The following is a 13919-nucleotide window of genomic DNA, read 5'->3' on the forward strand; positions in this document are numbered from 1 at the left end:
GTGGGTATTCGTGTTCTGAAAAATTAAAGTTAGTAATGCATGTGAGAACTCACACTGGGGAAAAGCCATATTCTTGTGAAGTGTGTGGATATTCGTGTTCTGAAAAATCAAAGTTAGTGAGACATATGAGAACTCACACTGGAGAAAAGCCATATTTTTGTGGACTATGTGAATATTCTTTTTCTCACAAATCAAGTTTAGTGAGACATATGAAAACTCACACTGAGGAACGGCCAATGCCGGTTTTGCCACTCAGCAATTGAGAGCCCAAACCACCTAATGTCTGCATGCCCAATCTCATTGGCAGATGGCCTTTACACTGCCCGTCACAACAAAGTATGTAAGTACCTATATTGGAAGATCTGTGGAGAGATGCAACTTGACAGAGCAATGGACATCTGGGAACATGAACCACCACCGATAACATTAAATGGAAAAGTGATCCTGTTCTATGACAAAGACATACAGACGGGCAGATACATAAAGACAAAGCTATCAAACCAGATACTGTAATATGGAATAAGCCCGAAAGAACTGTGCTCATTATCGATGTAACAGTCCCAAATGATTTTGGCCTTACTAGAGCTGAACGGGAAAAGATAACAAAATATCAGGACCTAAAAAATGATCTCAAAACGACATGGTCTCTGAAAGAAATAAAAAAGAACATTCAGAAATACTTAGAAGCAATCCCTGGAAGACCAAGCTGTAATGAGATCCAAATAGCAGTCATAAATGGAACAGCATCTATTCTTAAAAGAGCCCTCGGATATAAATTTGAATCATAACAGAATCAAGTGTTAGCTCCAGAAAAGAAGCACCTTGATATCTTAAAACTTACTGAAGTTAAATAAAAAAAAATGAGGGAACGGCCATATTCTTGTGAATTGTATGGATTTTCTTCCCCTTCAAAATCAGATTTAATTACACATATGTCCTCGAGTGTCTCAGGTCTCTCTGTAAAAGGTTTATCAGAACATCCTGGTATGAAGATACTTGTTCAATAGAAGTAAACCCTGACCAAATATTAAAAATCACATAGTATTCGCTGCCCAAATAAGATCTCCTCACTATGGCTAACCCACATTAGCTTTTACGAGGAATGGTGCACCTTCTCCATGCATGTTACCTCGAGTAAGTGCACGAAGCTGGATACTCCACCAGACTAGATATATTCTTGTTCTGGAATCCAGTAAGACCAAGAGACCAAAATGAAAGATATACTACACCGTATTGAAATTATTAATTGGGGAGATGAAAATTATGTTCTCAACTTCTTTACTAACTCAGTGTTTGTGAGATAAAGAACTTAAATGGAACATTCGAATATCTATGTATCTCAGATAGAGTTCAAGTGTTAGCCCCAGGTTGTGGGCCCCTTGATTTCTGAGAACTTCGACTGAAGTAAAATAAAACAAAAAGGAAAAGCCACAATCTTGTTACTGCATGACAAATCAAGTTTAGTCAAACCCATGAGAAATCACTGGGAAAATCATATCAATGTAAAACATGTGAATAATCTTATTCTAAAACCTTAATTTTTGTGCCATGAGAAATATAGTTTATTTTCATTCAAACCAAGTAATTCAAGTCAAATAAACATCGAAATGGAAAAGAGACACAATACATAAAAGGCCAGATATAATAATATGGGACAAGCCCGAAAGAACTGGACTCATTATCGACGTCACAGTTCCAAACGAATTTGGTCTTAATAGAGCAGAACCGGAAAAGGTAACAAAATATCAGGACCTAAAAAATGATCTAAAACAAAATTGTCTCTGAAAGAAATAAACATTATACCAGTTGTGACGGCAGTAACTGGCCTAATAAAAAAGAACCTTCAAAAATACTTGGAAACAATCCCTGGAAAATTAAGCTGTAAGGAAATACAGATAGCAGCCATAAAGGGAACACTATCTATTCTTAAAAGAGCCCTCAGATTTAAATTTAAACTCTAATAGAATCAAGTGTAAGCCCCAGGATCTCTTCAAACTAACAAAAGTAAAATAAAAAAAAAGGAAAGGCCATAATCTTGTCAAGTGCATAACAAATCAAGTTTAGTCAAACCCAGGAAAAATCACTGATAAAGCCATAATAATGTACAATATGTGATTATTCTTATTCTAAAACCTTTATTTTCGTGATATATATTAGAAATATACTCTATTAATAAAAACATTTTCATTCAACCCATGTCAATTGATCGTTCAAAGCAGAAGAAGAGAATATAGTACATCAGAAGAAGAAACTGTTATACAAAACGGCAGGTATAAATTGTTGTTAACCATATTAATGTAAAACATGTGAATATTCTTATTCTAAAATTAATAAAAATTCATTTTCATTCAAACCAAGTAATTCAAGTCAAGTAAGTAGGAAAAGAGAATATAAGAAGAAGCAAAAATTGGTTTAAAACTATAAAGTCTTCAAAAGATATAAACATTTTACCAAATGGACTCATAAATCATTGAGAAATAATTAGTCACAATCAATTAAAGACGATAATGTTATTCATATATATGACTAGTTTTATTCTAAAATCTTAATTTTAGTGATTCCTATAAGACATATACTCTATTAATAAAAACATTTTCATTCAAACCATGTCAATTGATCGTTCTAAGTAGAAGAAGAGAATATAGTACATCAGAAGAAGCTGCTATACAAAACAGCAGGTATAAAGTGTTGTTATAGAAAATATATAAAAATAGACGAATCTTTATTCTTGTAATAAAGTTTAGAATTTACACTGAGGAAAATGCAAAGACATTTAAATGTAAGAATTTAAAAAATTGGTGAATTTAAAGAGAAATTCGAACAATTGCAATTAAAAGAATGAACAGAACCTTTACGTATCTCGGTTGGAATGTATGACAAAGCAGGTAAATTTAAATCATCCAGTAGCATGCACCATCCTCAGCTAGAACAAAATAATTGAACAATTTTAAACAAAAAAGAGTAATGACTATATCTCAATGTAAGTAAAACACGGCTAAAATGCCAGAACATGGAAAAATCTCTGCAAAGACAAACTTTTATCATTAACGCTATGATCCCCATCTGGCATCAATTGAAATTTGATAACCTCCTCGGCATGACCTTTATCTAGACCTGAAATGGAACACGTACATCAAATCAGTTGCGACGGTCGTTGGAAAATGGTAGGATCCGTCTACCGCTCCATAAGATATCTCACTGCTGCTGCGATTCTCTATCTATATAAAAGCTAAGTACGTTCAAGCATGGAGTCCTGTGGCCACATCTGGACTGGAGTTGCTAAAACAGCTTATTCTGCCTTGACAGTACAAAATAGGCTTAGTGGGGGATGTCCTTTTCTCTTCCTTGTAACCTCTTTCCCAAAGGAGAGACGTGGCGAGCCTGTTTTAGTTTTATAGTTACTTCCATGGTAAATGTTCGTCTGTGCTCCAGTTTCTGGTCCCCTATCGCCAATCTTTCACGATAAACACCTGTCTAGCTGAAACCACTGTCAAAAATTTTCCCCACTCTTTATCTGTGCCAAAACCAAATGTAGATTCCATGAACAAAGCTACTTTCTTAAAAGTGCACGCCTGTAGTACTCTATTCCGTTTGTCCGTTTCCCACCTGACTACAACCTGGATGTCTTCAAGTCCAACATAAACAAAATCCTGAAGACACATTTAAATTTTAGTCGGCACCTTGCCAGGTTATAGATTTGAGATTTGTTTCGTAGTAATTTGACTATTTTTGTATTTCAGGTGGCATAAAGCTTTAAAGGAAAAAAGATTTTTACTTGGAAAATTTCTTTTAATATATTGACATCTAAGATTGTTATCGTTGCTTAATGAAATATTGTGTTACAGTTTTTTTCGCATCTTAATATAAAAAAGGCAATGTTTTCTCGATTACCAAATCGATATTTTTACAAGGTAGTCACCACTTATCAAGGCCCAGAAGCCACTCGGAGATAAGGGTTATTGCGTGTACAGTAATCACTGGGATGTATCGTAGTAATTGTTAGTAATGGAGATTTGATAATGTGTCTTATTTAAGGGGGATATCTATCAGGAATTTGTTTATGTTTGACTTGAAGACGTCCAAGTTGTAGTCAGATGGGAAACAGGCAAACGGAAAAGAGTTGCACAAGCATGTACTTCTAAAAAAGATTTGTTCATGGAATCTTCGTTTTGATTTAAGCACAGATGAAGAATGGGGAAAATTATTGACAGTGGTTTCAGTAAGACGGGTGCTTTTCGTGAAAGATTGGCGAGGGGGGACCAGAGATTGGAGCTCAGACGAGCACTTGCCATAGAAATAACGATAAAACAAAAACAGGCTCAAACAAGGATATTATCAGAAATTACTTAATATGAAATTTAAATATCAAAAGTTAGATTTTCTGAAATGCCTTTCTTATAGATGAAATTTCTACATTTAAATTGCACGATACCATTGAAGCCAATCATGGGATTCATGGTATTTTCAAAGGTATGCTTGAATAACGCAACTTCCCAAAAATTGACTTTAGCATTGTAATTTATTTAGGATATCCTCACTAACGCTTTAATTAATAACGCATTCCCCCTTCAAGAATCATTTATTCTAACACAATATCCCCACCAAAACATTATTAATTTTAAAACTTAGATCAACTGATAACAAATGAATTAACCTCATTTAATATTAACTTGAACATTTAGTTTAGGCATGACATTAAGTTTTCAACCTGGAAATTTGGTATATTATAAAACTTATCAAAACTAAGTATTTTATATTTTCTTCAATAATTTAATATGTGACCTTAGTTGCACATATTTTTGAAATTAAATATTTTTATCACTATTTGATAAAGCGTTAAAGCATTGTAATTTGCATTTTATTTTAACAAACACATATTGAATTGTTTTATTAATATCATCAATATTCTGATAAAATTTTTATTCAATTATTTAATTCTATTTGATTTTGATTTTATTTTAACAAACACATATTGAATTTTCTTTTAATAACATTTACTTGTTTATTTGATTTAGATTTTATTTCAACCATTTTGAATATTTTGAAAATAAAGAAATTTATCATTGTATAACTTTGTTCTTTTATTGATCATAATCTACCCCCACCATAATAATAATGTAATTTATAAATTTCATTGTAGTTGCAGTATAGACTACGTGGGTCGGATGTCGTTATGCCTTTATAGTAGAGTCCAACCGTACGTACGTAGCAAAATCAGGAATAGAACTTCTCTACCAACATACATTTTTTATAAACACAACCAGGTCTTTAGGTGTATCAGAATTTTTGTAGGAATTTTTGACACCCCTAACACGAAACTGCGAATAAACTATAAACAAACTCGTAATTTCTCTTTTAAAAGTGGGTTGTTTATTTTCTTTATGGATTATACTTCCAAAATAAACTATTACAGTTGTTTTAAAAGTAATAAAAATATTTTTAAATACATTTTACGAACTCAATATTTTTCAATTTTTAAACTTTACGAATCTATCAAAATTTTTCTATTGGTTTTATTTTTACGATATTTTCAGGGTCAATGTGAAATATTATGCTCTTTCCAATAAACTGAATATATTTTAAACAAACGTTTTTTTAATTCACGCCCCCCCCCATTTTCAAGTGTCTATTAAAAAGTAAATAATTAATATATTAACCAAAGTTTCATATATCACAAATTGAAGAGAAAAGCTCAATAAATAATATATTCAAATTATAAACAAAAAAGTAGTGTTCTTTTTTTAGAAATTTACCTGTGACGTCTGAAGTTTAAAACCTTTAAAATAAAAAAAACACGTGTTTTTATTATGAAACCTTGGTCCTTGCTCCTTTAAGTGAAAAAAAAAATTAGGGCTTGAATTACATTTTTCGAGGAGTTATAAGCTTGGAAATACGGGGTGGAATTATTCACTATTTTTCACGAAACTTTTGACACACCTACCGGTTCTATAGCTGAGCATTTGCTTAAAAAACCGGCATATGCCACGAATTTTAGCACTGACTTATTCACAATTCTGAGTCATACTCATTCGACCTATCACCTGAAGATCTTGGAGACTATTCACGTTCGCTTGAGGAAGCCTTCTCTCTGCAAGCAGAGGGAATGTCTCTTAGGTTTGAGCGGTATCAGTCTCAAAGTGATATCAAACGGTAATTTTAAAAAGAGGCAATGCAGATGAGTTTTAAAAGAAGAGGCAATTCCTCTAAGGGAAGTAACTCTATTTTACTAAATACGACGGTTGAAAAGAACTTGCTTGTGAAGAGTGCGACGTTTGCGAGAAGAAAGAACTGATTCGTTCAACTTTGAAAATAATTTCTGGCGTTTATATCACTTAACACAAATTACTTAGCTTGTCGCAGCACGAGGGAGGAGAAAGCTATCTCAGCTATTATGGCTTTCGGTCCAAAACTCATACTTTTTGTGCGCTTTTGCGCATGCTCGTCACATATTCAATACTAGCAAGGATACCCGGAGTAGATTGGGATCGTATAAGACAATGAGAAAAATTTTGAACATACCTGCTATTCTTAAGACGGAGGAAGTTTTTATGACTATGTATCATTTGCCATCTATAGCAAAAGAATACGTTACCTACCTGTTTTCTTATTAAGACAAATTGTAAACAATAAGATGTGAGAGCAAGTCTGACTCTTTTGTTTTGGTTCTGTTGTTGGAGTGGGTCATCCCATATTGTAGATGGAGTCCCTTTATCAGAAGGCTGTTAATTGTCTGACTGATTATTGTGGTAGGTAACGTCTAGAAGAGCGTCATCTGCAGATCGTACAGCTTAATGAAAACGATCAATGATAAGAGCATGTTTTATGAGCACATGTAACACATTAAAAGGAAGCACACCAAAAAGCAGGTTACGAACATTATATATATACAAGGAATATTTATTGACACAGAATATTACGAACATTACATATATACATGGAATATTTATTTACACAGAATATTACAAACATTACATATATACAAGGAATATTTATTTACACAGAATATTACAAACATTACATATATACAAGGAATATTTATTTACACAGAATATAACGAACGTTACAGAGTGTTTGTATGCATGTGAACTAACATGAACGTAGATAAAATATCCGTTGCATGCTTGTGTGCGTGACTTTATGCAAGAGTTCATAGTATATGTTGGAAGTCCATTGTATGTTTTGGAGTTTTAATTATACATAAATGTTTAATTCTATCTTGTGGAAGGGAAACAATTCTATCAAGTCGTGTTTAAGGGGATGTGCCCCTTACCTGAACGATAAGAAACATGATGTCATGCCGTAGGCAAGCGAGGGAACAATGAGACATGTTGTCATCTCGACGCCTCGAATGCAAAGATGAAGAAGAGAGAGAAAAAATGGAAGAGGTAACATAGAATGCCACCTGTTGGCAAAGCTAAGATTACCGCAAGGGCGGTAACCGGTGCATATAGAAGGTGCATATATAGATGTGTATGCAGTTTGATAAATGCCTGTTAGATTTGATAGGGTGTGTTCCTATAGCGGTAAGTTTTAAGCACTCGAGCATTTATTCAATATTTTGAATAGCAGATTCATTGGTTCAAATTTCACACACTCGAACATTTATTCAATATTTTTGAATAGCAAATTCATTGGTTAAAATTTCCAGCACTCGAGCATTTATTTAATATTTTTGAATAGTAGATTCATTGGTTCAAATTTCAAACACTCGAACATTTATTCAATATTTTGAATAACAAATTCATTGGTTCAAATTTTAAGCACTCGAGCATTTATTTAATGGCTAATTTATCTCCGGGCAGTAAGGTGTCGATTTTAAAGATTATTTTTAGGATGTTGACATCGGGGGTTACTATTGTTCAATCTAAAAACGTGTATTGGTAATTAATCCAATCCATGCTTAGATTTGTCTGTTGTCTTCTACAAACATAAATAATGATCTTGTTAATCAAATGCTTCTTCATCCCAAACAGTTCCTCCTGCATTCAGTTCGTTCTTATTTTGAAGTATTCTCTAGACAGGAATTGTTCATAGGTTCTGTATAGAAGCAGGCCAAAGAAGAGTATGTGTTGTAGTATACTGATATATATATATATATATATATATATATATATATATATATATATATATCAGTATACTATATATATATATATATATCAGTATACTATATATATATATATATATATCAGTATACTATATATATATATATATATATATCAGTATACTATATATATATATATATATCAGTATACTATATATATATATATATATATCAGTATACTACATATATATATATATATATATCAGTATACTACATATATATATATATAGTATACTGATATATATATATATATATATATAGTATACTGATATATATATATATATAGTATACTGATATATATATATATATATATAGTATACTGATATATATATATATATATATATAGTATACTGATATATATATATATAATAAATTCAACATCCAAACAACGTCGCAGCCCACAACCGGAAGTCCAAGACTCGAGCTTCGCCCTCATTTGGGCCCATCAGTTAGACACATCCGAACTCAGGATTCGAAACCCAAGCCTCTTGCGTTTGGATGTGTCTAACTGATGAGCCCTCATGAGGGCGAAACCCGAGTCTTGGACTTCCGGTTCTTTGACTGTCACGGCTCTTGTGGGCTGCGACGTTGTTTGGCTGTGGAATTTATGATATACACTCTATCACATACTGAAAATCATATATATATATACATATATTAGTCATCCATATATATATAACATGCATATATATGTGTCAAATTATATAGCATGTACATAACCGTGTTCATGTTAATATGTCTCTGGATGTATGTATAGTGTTCTCCTTTCTGTTTTGTTAGTATACAGCATTTATGGCATTCTCTGTACATATTAACCCTGTGTGCAACTGGAACAAATAACATACCTTGCTGTCTTGGTGGTTTGTCATGCAGAAGGAATACATTTCCTCTGAAGTAATATTTTCATATAAATTTATTCTATGGCTGATACTTGTCTCAGTTGCAGACAATTCTCTGTGTGTTCTACATCCTTACTAATTAGTCTAAACACAGATGAATTTGTTATGACGATTAGTCTCTAATTAGTCTATCTGCTTACATGAATTGCAGACATAAAATCTGTATCCAAGTCTACTGGCCAACCCAGACTCTGGTTAGGCCAACTCTGACTGACGTTCTCTCTAACTAGATTATGTATAATAACACGTTTCTTTGTTCAGCTCTTACGTCACCAATCAAGTCATCGTATTGTTTATTGTATATAGTATTTTTATTTCCAAGTTTAAAAAATCTATTTGTACGAATGTTATTATCTTTATTTTTCTGAATCAAATTCCAACTGTTATAATTTATTTTGTAACATTTTCCTTTATTGAAATATTTCATATTGAATAACATATAACAATCGCAGTGTTCTCCCGCTTTATCAACCGCTACCAAGGAGTCACAAAATGCAACAATATTTGGTAGTGAGACAGTATATATTTACCTGTATTCTTTAATAGTCTCTCACTCGTTGTGGCTATGAAATTTATATTACATTTTACTATCCATGCTTCTGTGACAACTTTATCAATAACCAATATAGTGAAACAATACACTAATCGATGCAACTCTAACATTCCGCTTTGTAGTTGACCTCTGCTGAGGCAAACATTTGGTGTGATGTTCATTCACCCTTTTTATTTTGGGAACAGAAGAACATTTGATATATTGGTCTTTTCTTACCATTGAGGCTCGGTAGGCATGGTTTATTTCAATGAGTCCTAAGCCACCTTCTCTCCGTGGTAAGTACAGCTTGTCCATGCATTGATGTTTGTAAATGATTCTCTGAAGGGCCAGCATTTTCCGAGTTTTTACGTCAACGCAATTGATATGTTTATGTGGTCAATTGATTATACCAAATCCATAAGAAACAACGGGTTTTGTCAATTGATTGATGAAGTAATTTTGTTTTTTGGTGATAATTCTGATAAGAGGATTTTTAAAGTCATTTGAAGTCATTCTCCCTGCGACTTTTCTCTCATCTTTCCATGTTCAAGTGTCGCATTCTCCTCTACTCCCAGGCATTTATAGACACCGTCTTCTCCAAGGTTTTCAATATGACCATTGTCAAGATTAAGATGTTCTGATGCTGTCTTTCCTCCTTTCTTTTTGGCACACTTAGTGTATTTGTCAAGTCCAAACTCCATGCAGATGTTTTCTGTGTATTTTTTTACAATGTCTATCAGAGAGACAAGCTGTTTCTCGGATTCTGCATAGAGTTTCAAATCGTCCATAAAGAGTAGATGGTTTACTCTTTTATTTTCCTCCTTCCTTCTGTCCATGCTGAGATTGTACCTAGCATTGGATCGTTTACGTAGCTTACTTACTGGATGCATTGTGAGGAGGAAAAGAGGCGGTGAGAGGCTGTCTCTTTGGAATATTTCTCGCATGATCTTAATGTTTGCGGTCTGTATCTTTCCATCCGCATGCTGTAGCGTAATTGATGTGCATCATCTGCCATTTGTTTTTGAAGTAATGATCAATTTGAACATTGTACAGCTCCAAACAGCGAAGTATCCCGGAGTGAGATAAACTGTTAAAGGGCTTTTTGTAATCAATCCAGGCCATTGACAAATTTCTTTCTCGTCTCCTGCAGTCTTCTAATATGGTTCTGTTTACAAGGTGTTGGTCTTTTGTGCCTAGTTTTTTCCTCGTACACCCTCTCTGCTTACTTTCGAGGTAATCACCAGCAATCAGATGGTCGTATGTTGCATCAGCGATTATCCATATTAGAAAATTCTTAGTTGTTGTGAAGCAGCCGATTGGTCGATATCTGTTAGTCATGTGGGTGTCCGCATTTTTGGGAATAAGTGATATACAGCCGAAAGTAAGCGTATTATGCGGCTCTTCATCACCACTGATGATTCTGTAAGTAAGTGATGATGAAGTGCGGTCAGTTTTTTTGGCCAGAAATTTGGTATGTTGTCTATTCCTGGGGTTTTGAAATTACTGTACCAAGCTACTTTCCTGCAGACAGCTTCCTAGGTAATTTTTACAGCTGGCATCTTTTCTTTATCCTTATTCGACTCTTTTATGGTATTTATCCAATTGTGTTATGTACTTTAGTGTCCTCATAGAAAGGCCTCCAGAAGTTTTCAACTTGCGCTTGAGTTGGTGGGGAGCTCACCTTTATTTCTTCTCTAACGAGGCCCCTATAAACCATTCTTGGGTTTATTTCAAAAAGTTTATTTATTCTTTTTGCTTCAAAGTTTTGCGTTTTGTTTTTATTTGTACGTATTGGGGTAAGAGTTTTAACTGAATAAACCATGCTGTTCCGTATGTTGTATGATTTATTTCACTCAATGTTGCATTAATTGGAGTGATTCTTGTGAGGGTATAATTGACTTTTGAAACACACATCTTATAGATTTATTCATTTTAATTTTTAACAGCCTTCCCGATATTGTTGCTATGTCTGCCCAGGTTTAAATTGTGTTGGGAGTGATTCCTGGGGAGATGTTGCATTATAAGATGGAGTGACACGTCGGGTATATTTCTGGTTTGTTTTTGTAGACATCTTAGGCTGGGACTTGGTGGCATTGTCTCAGGGAGCTGTGTCAGGTGAGAATGTGTTGTAGTGTCTCCCTGTTGGGTTTGGCAGATCTTGGGTATAGGAAGGGGATTACTGATTGAGCAAGTATTGTTTTAAGCCATTTCCTGGATATTTTTTAGCTGGGATATTTGCTTCTCAGAAAGACGTTCCTCAAAAAAAAGATTTCTGACATGTTAACATTTCCTTCTCAATTTCTTTCGTGTTTAAACATCTATTTCCATTTAGTTAGTGATGTTTTCTCTTTTGCTAAGGTTGAAGATTTAACTAGAGACTCAAATACTGTAGCTTTTTCCTCCCCCATTTCTCATACCTTGAGTATATGAAACAGTCAAAAATAATTTTCTTTTTTTTTATATTGTCTTTTCCTCGTAGTCTTTGTTTGGTCTAGCCGGATTACAGGACCAGAATTTGAATAATGTGATAGAGTGCCCAGCTTAGTGCTGTTATTTGTGGCAACACACTTAGGAGAAGATGCACCGTTTTCCTATGACTTAGTGATTAGCTATGCTGAGGGGATCTTTTTATTCTTGGCGACATCCTGCCAGTTTGTTGATTTAGTTTTATTTTTCATTTTCATTTGAATATTTGATTAGGATTCACTTTATATTGAAAACTGAAAGTATCCTCATACCAGAGACCCTGCTAAACCCCTGTACATTGAGACTGATGACACCCGAGGTTGTTATCCAGTAGGCATTAAATTCTCCACAGTGTGAGTTCTCATATGTGTCACTAATGTTGATTTTTGAGAACAAGAATATCCACACACTTCACAAGAATGTGGTTTTTCCCCAATGTGAGCTCTCACATGTCTCACTAACGCTGATTTTCGAGAACAAGAATATCCACACACGTCACAAAAATGTTGCTTTTCCCTTTTTTTTCATTTTTTCTTAAACTTTTTCTTCTAGGGGATGGGACATCCAACCAGATGTCTGACATTTACCCCTATTTTAGTGAGTCCAATCAAGAGATCTTTTCAGGATTCTAGCCGTCCCTTTCAGTGCAATCGAGTTCTCATATGTATCACTAAGTTTGTTTTTTTAAAACAAGAATATCCACACACTTCACAAGAATGTGGCTTTTCTCCAGGGTGAGTTCTCATATATGTAACTAATGATGACTTGTGAGAATAAGAATATCCAAACACTTTACAAGAATGTGGCTTTTCTCCAGTGTGAGTTCTTATATGTCTCACTAATACTGATTTTTAAGAACAAGAATATCCACACACTTCGCAGGAATGTTATTTGTGGCAACACACCTAGGAGAAGGTACACCAGTATTTTCCTATGACCCAATGCATAGCAATGCTGAGGAGATATTTTTATCTCGGGCGACATACTGCCAGTTTGTTGATTTGGTTTTATTTTTCATTTTCATTTAAATTCAAATATTTGGTCAGGGTTTACTTTAAATTAAAAATTGAAAGTATCCTCATACCAGAGTCCCTGGTAAACCCCTGTAGAGTGAGACCGAAGACACGCGAGGTTGGTGTCTAGTAGACATTCGATTCTCCACAGTGTGAGTTCTCATATGTCTAACTAATAATGATTTTCGAGAACAAGAATATCCACACACTTCACAAGAATGTGACTTTTCCCTTTTTTTATATTTTTAAATTTTTTTTTATTTTTCTCCCTTTAAGATTGTAATGTCGGGTATGGGGCAGCCAATCCAGCTGCCAACATTGCCCCGCTTTTTTATTGAAACCAACCGAGAGCTCTTTTTAGTATCCTCGCTGTTCCCTTAAGTGCAATTGTCTGAATCTCTTTTGCACTTGGTTCACCAGGAATATTAGTTAGGTAGGACTTCGGGTTCTTCTTCATAAGTCCTGTGGCCCCTATGATCGATATCCCCTTTAGGTTCCAGTTTCTTTTCATATCATACATGAGACCTTGGTATTTGTTCTGTTTCTCTCTTTCAGCTCTGTTAAGACCGCCATCATTATGAACACTCACTTCAATCTAGGTTGCAACTCTCACTGACTTATTCCATATAACTATGGCAGGTTTCACAGCAGCATTTTCAAGGTAGGTGGCTGTAGGGATTACATGGTCGTAATGTATGGTATATAAATCATTTCCCAGTATGAGTTCTCATATGTCTCACTAATGATGATTTTTGAGAACAAGAATGTCCACACACTTCACAAGAATGTGGCTTTTCCCCAGTGTGAGTTCTCATATGTGTGACTAATGAATATTTTTGAGAACAAGAATATCCACACACGTCACAAGAATGTGGCTTTTCCCCAGTGTGAGTTCTAATATGTCTCAC

This window comes from Euprymna scolopes, chromosome 46, assembly GCF_053919585.1.
Source record: "Euprymna scolopes isolate OS-2025 chromosome 46, ASM5391958v1, whole genome shotgun sequence".
NCBI classification, from domain to species: Eukaryota; Metazoa; Mollusca; class Cephalopoda; order Sepiida; family Sepiolidae; genus Euprymna; species Euprymna scolopes.